This window comes from Clytia hemisphaerica, unplaced genomic scaffold, assembly GCF_902728285.1.
Source record: "Clytia hemisphaerica strain Z4C2 unplaced genomic scaffold, Clytia hemisphaerica genome assembly, whole genome shotgun sequence".
In the NCBI taxonomy this organism is placed as follows: domain Eukaryota; kingdom Metazoa; phylum Cnidaria; class Hydrozoa; order Leptothecata; family Clytiidae; genus Clytia; species Clytia hemisphaerica.
The window spans coordinates 225,777-233,624 of NW_027104207.1; positions in this window are offsets into that span (position 1 = coordinate 225,777).

Below are 7,848 nucleotides of genomic sequence, written 5' to 3' on the forward strand. Positions count from 1 at the left end.
CCAATATGATTAGCCAACAGAGGGCGAGTTTGTTACCGCACGAGTTACGTCATGCACTCCACCGTAGCGAAAGCATGAACGATATTTCACAATTATAAGAATATCTTATGTGCTTAATTATATTTGACTTTGAGAGCTTCATTGAAGATGAAGAAGTAGAAAGATAAAAAATGCGCTGGTTAATTTTGTTTAAATAGGTGTGTTCTATCATAGGTTCAGCCCCCCTTATTTTTTTTTTGGGGGGGGGGTCTAAGAAATATTTTGGCCATTAAAGAGCCTGGGGGCTAAAATTACCAAAATATTTGGGGGGACCTATATTGTTGGGGGGAGCCTAGATGATCTGACTGAGACTCAGGGGGCTGTTTAGCTAAATTCAAAAGATGTCTTATCTTACTATAAATCAATTATAAAAAGCAAAACGTTTGTAATTGTAAACATAAATATTAAAACAAGTAAAATTTAGTTTTCATTTATCAGTACTGTAGTCGCATATATTTTTTATTGACTTTTAGTTTATCTTGGGACCTGAAGTGTTAGGGGACCTAAGCACAAGGCAATTTTTGGGGGGAGCTAAATTGTTAGGGGGACCTTACTTTGTTGGGGGGAGCTGGAAACCTGGCTGAAGCTATGTCTATCATTGTTGAAAGTTGGAGAAATTTCTACCGACGCAGATATTTTTTACAGCCAATTAAAGGCAAAGTCTGCTTTTACTTACTGTGTTTGCTATATCGTCTAGGCAAAAAACGGTAAAAAAGACACAAACATAATTTTTTTATGAGTGCAGTTATGATTTTCTTGATTGCGGCCGCGTACAGGAACTCGCCAAATGTTCCTAACTGTACTATCTGTTCTAAACCTTGCCCCGGCTGCCAGCTTTGGTCATCAATTTGATCTGTTCTAAAGTTTTCCAGCTGGAAATTCGTTATCTGTTCTAACATTTAAAATATTTCCAGCTGGCAAATAAAAACAGATTATTTACAGGAAATCTGATTTTATGATCTGTTCTATGTTTTTCTCAAAAAAAAAGGTATCTGTTCTATTGGCTTTAGCTTTGCCTGGCTGGATAAACACAATCTGTTTTAGTAACAAATAATAATTATTTGATCTGTTCTGAGTAGAAAATTGGTACCCTGGAAATTTGGGTATCTGTTCTAAAAATCGAAAAAACCTTCCAGCTGGCAAATAAGAACAGGTATTTACAATTTTTTTGTCTGTGGCTGCTCCTGGAGGATGGCAAAAACCAGTTGGGTGTTTAAGATAAAAACAGCGCAATTATTGCTCTTTTCCTTATAAGGGCAAAGATATCAGAGGTGTTTGAAAATTGTAAAATTGCATTGAGAAAAAGGTTTTTCGGATTTTTAGAAGTGATTTGTTCAATTTTTCGTTACTCAATAACATGAAAAGTTCTAAAATAATATGTAAAAAGATCCTGCATCGATGCCAAAACACAGCCAGAAAGAGATAAAAAAACCCCGGTTGTAAGTTTGTTTACATATGACTCGATTTTGTTATCTGCATTTCCAACAAAAACCAGTTGAAAACAAAACTAAACGAGGCACAGTGGGCCTGCTGGCTTATCGCGAGGGTGTCAAATACCACGTGTTCAATAATAAAATCAACTTTTCTTTCCAAAAATGGCAATAATTGCCGAAAACGGCAATTTTCATTTATTTACTTTTTTTATTTTTCTGCTGATTAAGCATTTCATCGGAGAAAAAATTGGCGTTTTCAGAAAAGAGAAATAATTGTCGTTTTTATTTTAAACACTCAACTGAAAACTAGCCTGGCTTTTTAAGATATCCAAGAGCAAGATATTGTGGGGATTTTTTCAGCAACAAGGACTTTTTAGAATTTGATCTAGGTCTTTTTTATTTAGAAATATATACCTTTAGCTTTCCGTTTGGTTTGTGGAAACGCGTTAAGATTGAAGACAAAAATTTGCGAAGAAAAACAAACCTTGAGCACAAAAATGCTTTTTTAAACACTTTTCTTCACCAAAAAACAAATAACTTTTACAGACGACTTACCTTCCCCAAATATTGAAGAAGTCTCTACTAATTAAAGTATCTCGTGTTAGAATGAGAATCATCAGTTCATCACAAAGTGCCACATAAACAAAACTCAACATCTGTCTTTTTGATTTCCCAAACTTTTGTCTTACCGTGAAGTCGGGTAACTTGCATCAGTGGAGGCTAACATGCATAGCCCTCAGATGACTGACCAATCAAGGCAGCAAAATTTCAAAACAAATGAACTACACAGCTTCGCTCGCAGCTCTACTCTACCATTTTTGTTTTGATTTAACTTTGTATTTTAAGGGGGGAAATTTCACTTGTTCGACAGTATACTTGTTCAATGGTACATTTGTTCGACAAATCTTAAAAATGTCGAACTGATGCATTGTCTGACAGACATTGTTGTTCGACAGACCAATTGTTTGGCAGTTATTTGTTCGACATCCACTTTTTCGCCTGTATAGTTGTTCGACACCTACTCGTTTGACACTCATTCGTTGAACAACTGATCTGTCGAACAACTAAGCGATCAGTTGTTCGACAAACTAAAAAAAGGAAGTGAAACGAGGCCCAAGGAAAATCGAGTCAGCAATTTTCAAGTTACAATTTTTCGAGTTAGCAATTTTCGAGTTTGCTAAATTATGAAGAAGTGAAAATTATGACGTCACTCTTGAAACTGTAACTCGAGTTTTCATTTTCCCAAAATGATTTTCGAGTTAACATTAACTCTGATTTCGTTTTTTCACAAAAAGCATAGACTGGGGTTGTTTATAATGTGTGTAATACAGTAGTATATATGGTGTATGATAATATGTATTGTTACTGGATTTAGTTTGTATAAACGACTGGAAGAATCCGGTATTTCGACCTTTATCTCGGACGGGAATGCTTCCGTTAAGACTTTTGGGCACGAAGGGTAAGGAGAGATTAATTCTTGATCAAGCATCAACACAACCCCATATTATCAGCTTTTTGATGCTTACTGATAGTGCTAGTAGTTTTCCAACTCGAAGATTCAGGGCTTCAGAGCTTTACAACGTTGGATGAAAATTTCTGCATTTGGGTGCCAGATAAGGGCAGACCATATGCTACAATTTTACGTGACATACACTTTGGTGCAGAGTAATATATAAACTGTCGACCATCTACACTGTCGAACAGCTGGGCTGTCGATTATGTGAACAATTAACAGTTCGACGCCCACTTGTCCGACAATAATTGTCGAACAAGTGGGCGTCGAATAAGTGTTTGTCGAACAACTATAGATTGTCAAACAAGTGGGTTGTCGATCAAATGGGCGCCCAGCTGTTCAACAACCCACTTGTTCGACAATTTTACGAATTTGTCAAACAAATGAGTTGTCGAACAAATGGGTTGTCGAACATGTGACATATGACCAGACAGGTCATTCATTTGAGGGCTATGCATGTTAGCCTCTACTGATGCCAGTTACCCGACTTCATGGTATGCGTTCACTTCCACAATATTGTGAGTGGTCGTTAATCTGACAGCCCTGCCTAAATCCGACCCCCAAACAGTCTAGCTCTAAAATAGCATCTAATAGTACATGAAAACCAGAATTTGATTCTTCGATTGGAATCACAACTATTAAGTGCACTCACAAACATCAATATATCAGATCTAACAAAATTAATAACGGCACTGTCATCATTGACAATAAAACAGGATTTTATGTCAAGAGTCTTGTAAACATTCCAACAACTTCCATCGAAATGATAATCTGTCAATCGTTTTCTCAAGCGAAGTGTACGCGAAGCAATTCTAGCTTCAATACGATATAGTGCCGCGGATCATCAGTGGATAGTATTCAATTATCATTATCCCTTTATTTTCCTTCCTAGAACTTTTGCAAAAAAAAAGGAAAAATAGAAAAGTTGTATTTTTTACTGCTCTATTCACGTATACTGAATTTGAAAGATCTTCTATGTGGCGTTTTTTTGCAAACTTCAAAAAACTGATTTTTGTCCTGCTTTTGCGGGACTTTGGCTTAAGTGCTTGTGTGCAGCATAGGGTACAAAGTCCTGTGTTTCCCATAACTTTTGTATGAAGAGTTAGGTCTATACTGCCAAATAACTGCTATGAAAAAAAATTCTATGTTTACAAACATTCCCTCTCCAAGTTGAACAATAAACTATTGCAAGAATTCTCGAAACAAAACATCAGAACATCTAACAAGATGACTACAATGTCAAGATGTCAGTTAATGTGATCAAAAAAGTGTGAGTTGTAAAAATAATTACCTCTATTATTCTGAATCCGTTGCTCAACTAAGTTTAAAACGTTAACAATTCTGTAATTAAAAAATTTGCTTTGTATAAGAAGTAGTAGTTATTGTTATTAGGTTCAATAGACAATATCGGCTTTCCGAATTCTCCCCGAATGATTACCCATGATGCATTGCGCAAAAAAATTCACAGACGATATTGACTTTCCGTGAATTTTTTGCGCAATGCATTATGGGCAATCATTCGGGGAGAATTCGGAAAGTCAAAATTGCCTATTGGTTCAGTGTATCAAATCTCTCAGTTTAGTTGACACTTTGGTATCTTCATTGCGTCTCAGTGAAAGGTTTATTTTTGTTTTAGTTTGTATCTTTGAAAGACTCCATCGGATTTTGGCAGGGCTATCAGATTTAGGACCACTCACTAGAGCTTTTCTTTCCGGCTGCCTGGACATTTTGTGTTGTCTCCCATGATTTTAGCATTCATTTTGTTTGGGTTTATATAACTTTCGCGTATCTCGTGTGTAGTCTTTCCTCTTCCTTCTTTTCTCAACTTCAGTTGAGCTACAATCTGACAATGTCTGTCTCTGTGTGTGTGTGTGTGAAAGCTGGCACATTTTTGACACCTTTAGCAATGCCGAAAGTGAGTGACACTACAGAAAGTGAGTGACACTACAGAAAGTGAGTGACACTACAGAAAGTGAGTGACACTACAGAAAGAAAGTGACACTACAGAAAGTGAGTACACGACAGAACATGATTGACACCTTACAGAAAGTGAGTGTCACCACAGAATAAGTTTCAAGTGGTAAATAATTTTCTGGTTATCTATAAAAGCATTAAAGTCATTTTCCCTATCGGAAACACCCGAAAACACCGGAATTAGACCACTGAGTGTTACTAAAATTGCAACATATGGGTCAAATTCAACACCTCCAGCACTCCCTAAAGAATAAGTTCAAAGTGGTAAATAATTTTCTGGTTATCAATTAAAGCACTGAGCTTCATAGTCTAATTATTCATAAATCATAAAAACTGAGTACATTGTTGACAATAACACCATCACCATGTGAAAGATTTGATATAGGTAATTTTATAGTAACAGGAACCATATGCGAGATAGCAACAATTCTTATTAAAGAAAATAACCAAGTCTTATTTCTAATTGTAAAAGATGAATTTGGAAACGTTCATTTTTTGAAAGTCTTCAAGGCATTTGATTGAAAATTCTTTAAGCGTTTATTAAGCTTGTACATTTTTTGAGGTAAGCAACACTGCTGCACATGTAAAAATCGAGTCAGGTATAAACAAGTTGAGGTTGATGAATTAAGCAAATCAAAGTGAAATTCTCAAATTGGAAGAACAAAAGAACATTAAATTTTGATGTTGAAAACTACTTTAATAAAGACAAGGAGGAATTTTTTATCATAATTCAACGACCCAACATTTGAAGTCCAAAGAAAGTTCGTGAAGGAGGCTCAGAGGAGTACCACTATTGTCTAGCCACTGGAAACAAGTGTTCATAGAAGATGGTTTTCGAACTTCACGAAAGTTGTTAATGAACGGGAATCAAACGATATTTTGCAATAGTACGCTGGATGGATGGAGAAATTGAGTATATAAAGTTGGAACTCTTAGCTGATGATCGATGGATTAAAAATCTAAGATTACAAAAATTTTAGATTGTTAAATAGGGAATGAATGAAATAGTTTATTTGAGAAGAAACAAAACAACATTGGTAACAAAATTGAACGTGGATACACCAAATAAAAGATGTGTAAACGAATGTATTTAAGTTATTACTATAATCCAAAAACCCTATGTAACACTACTTTGAGCTAAAATCGTAGAGGCAATAAGAAGAACTAAGAAAACAAAAATATTTATTGCTTGATGGTAATATATTTCTAGCTTATAAAAACAATGTTATCATTTACAAGGATCAAATCTCATTCTTTCATTGCATCATTTGAATTTGTCGAATTAATTAGAACGCCGTTTTTCAACAGCGAAATCTAATGCTTCTTCAAAATCCATATCTTCTCATCTCTAACCCTTTGTCAAAGTTTCCATCACAGATTTATGTGTTTTATCCTTTTTCATTGCTCGAAGAAAAAGGATTTTGTATTTATAAATCTCATGAATTGATAAGTCAGTCTCTTGACATTCGTTCAACATGCTCTCCCAAATATTAAATGTTTCTTTAACACCTTGAGATTCTTCACTATCACTGGACATGGGCTCGCTGTCTGTAAAGTCTTCATCAGATTTTTCATCTTCTTCTTCAGATTCTTCAGGGTGGGCCTTTGCAACATGTCGATTATAATTGCTTTTATTGGAAAAGGTCTTTTCGCAATCGTCGCATTCATACATCGTGTTTCTCCCGAGGTTTTAAACTTATTTGAAGAAGTAGTATCCTTACTTACGAATTTATATGCAAAACGCAAGAGTAATCCGATATCGGGTTTCTCTTTAGGAGCCTGGTTTCTCTCTAAGATCTTTGTTTCTTCCAGAATACTTAGTCTTTATTGGTCCACGTTCGTTTCTTGGTCCGGGACTTGCTTGAGAAATCTAGTCTTACTTGATCCTCTTTTGGGAATCCAGTAGTTCTTTACCTAGTCCTTGTTAGTCCCTTTTTTGAGACCAACCCAATTATTATTGGTGGCTGCAAAAAGTAATCCCTTTTTGTGTCGACATAGTCCCTTTTAGACTTCTATTAGGACTACCCGATTCCTGTTTCGGACTTGTTTATCACAAAGTGATGACTTGAAATGTCAAAGTTGATCGGATTTATATTTATCCCTAAATTTGACCTTCATTGCACTTCTGACGGGGCCCGGGGCGAAAGCCTTACGGGTGTAACTAACAAAATAATAAAATCCCACGCCAAACAAAAAACGTGTAACAAAAACAATAAAGAAAAGAAAAAGCAAACAACAACAACAACATACCATGAGCCTTTGATATGAATTGGAAGAAAGGATCCAACTAGTGATTAAGTAATCCTAAAAGAGAGATTAACAAGAATCACGCAGTTCCGATTGGTTGGTCTCAAAAAAGGGACTAACAAGGACTAGGTGTAGAACTACATAGTCCCAAAAGAAGATCATGTAAGACTAGATTTCTCGAGCTAATACCCAAATGAGGATTAGTTGATCCCAGAGAGGGATTAGGTAATCCCAAATGAGGATTAGTTGATCTCAAAGAGGGATTAGGTAATCCTAAATGAGGATTAGTTGATCCTAAAGAGGGATCAGGTAATCTCAAATGAGGATTAGTTGATCCCAAGAGGGATTAGGCAATCCCAAATAATGATTGGTTAGTTCCAAAGAAGGATTAGGTAATCCCGTTAATTCTAAGGATAATTAAGCTAAGACTATGTATATACAAAAGAGGATTAGATACTCATGAAGCTTAAATTGGGTATCCAAAACAGGATTTAGCTAATTCCGAAAACGATTTATCAAAACTAAGTAGTCCGAAACAGGAATCGGGTAGTCCTAATAGAAGTCTAAAAGGGACTATGTCGACACAAAAAGGGATTACTTTTTGCAGCCACCAATAATAATTGGGTTGGTCTCAAAAAAGGG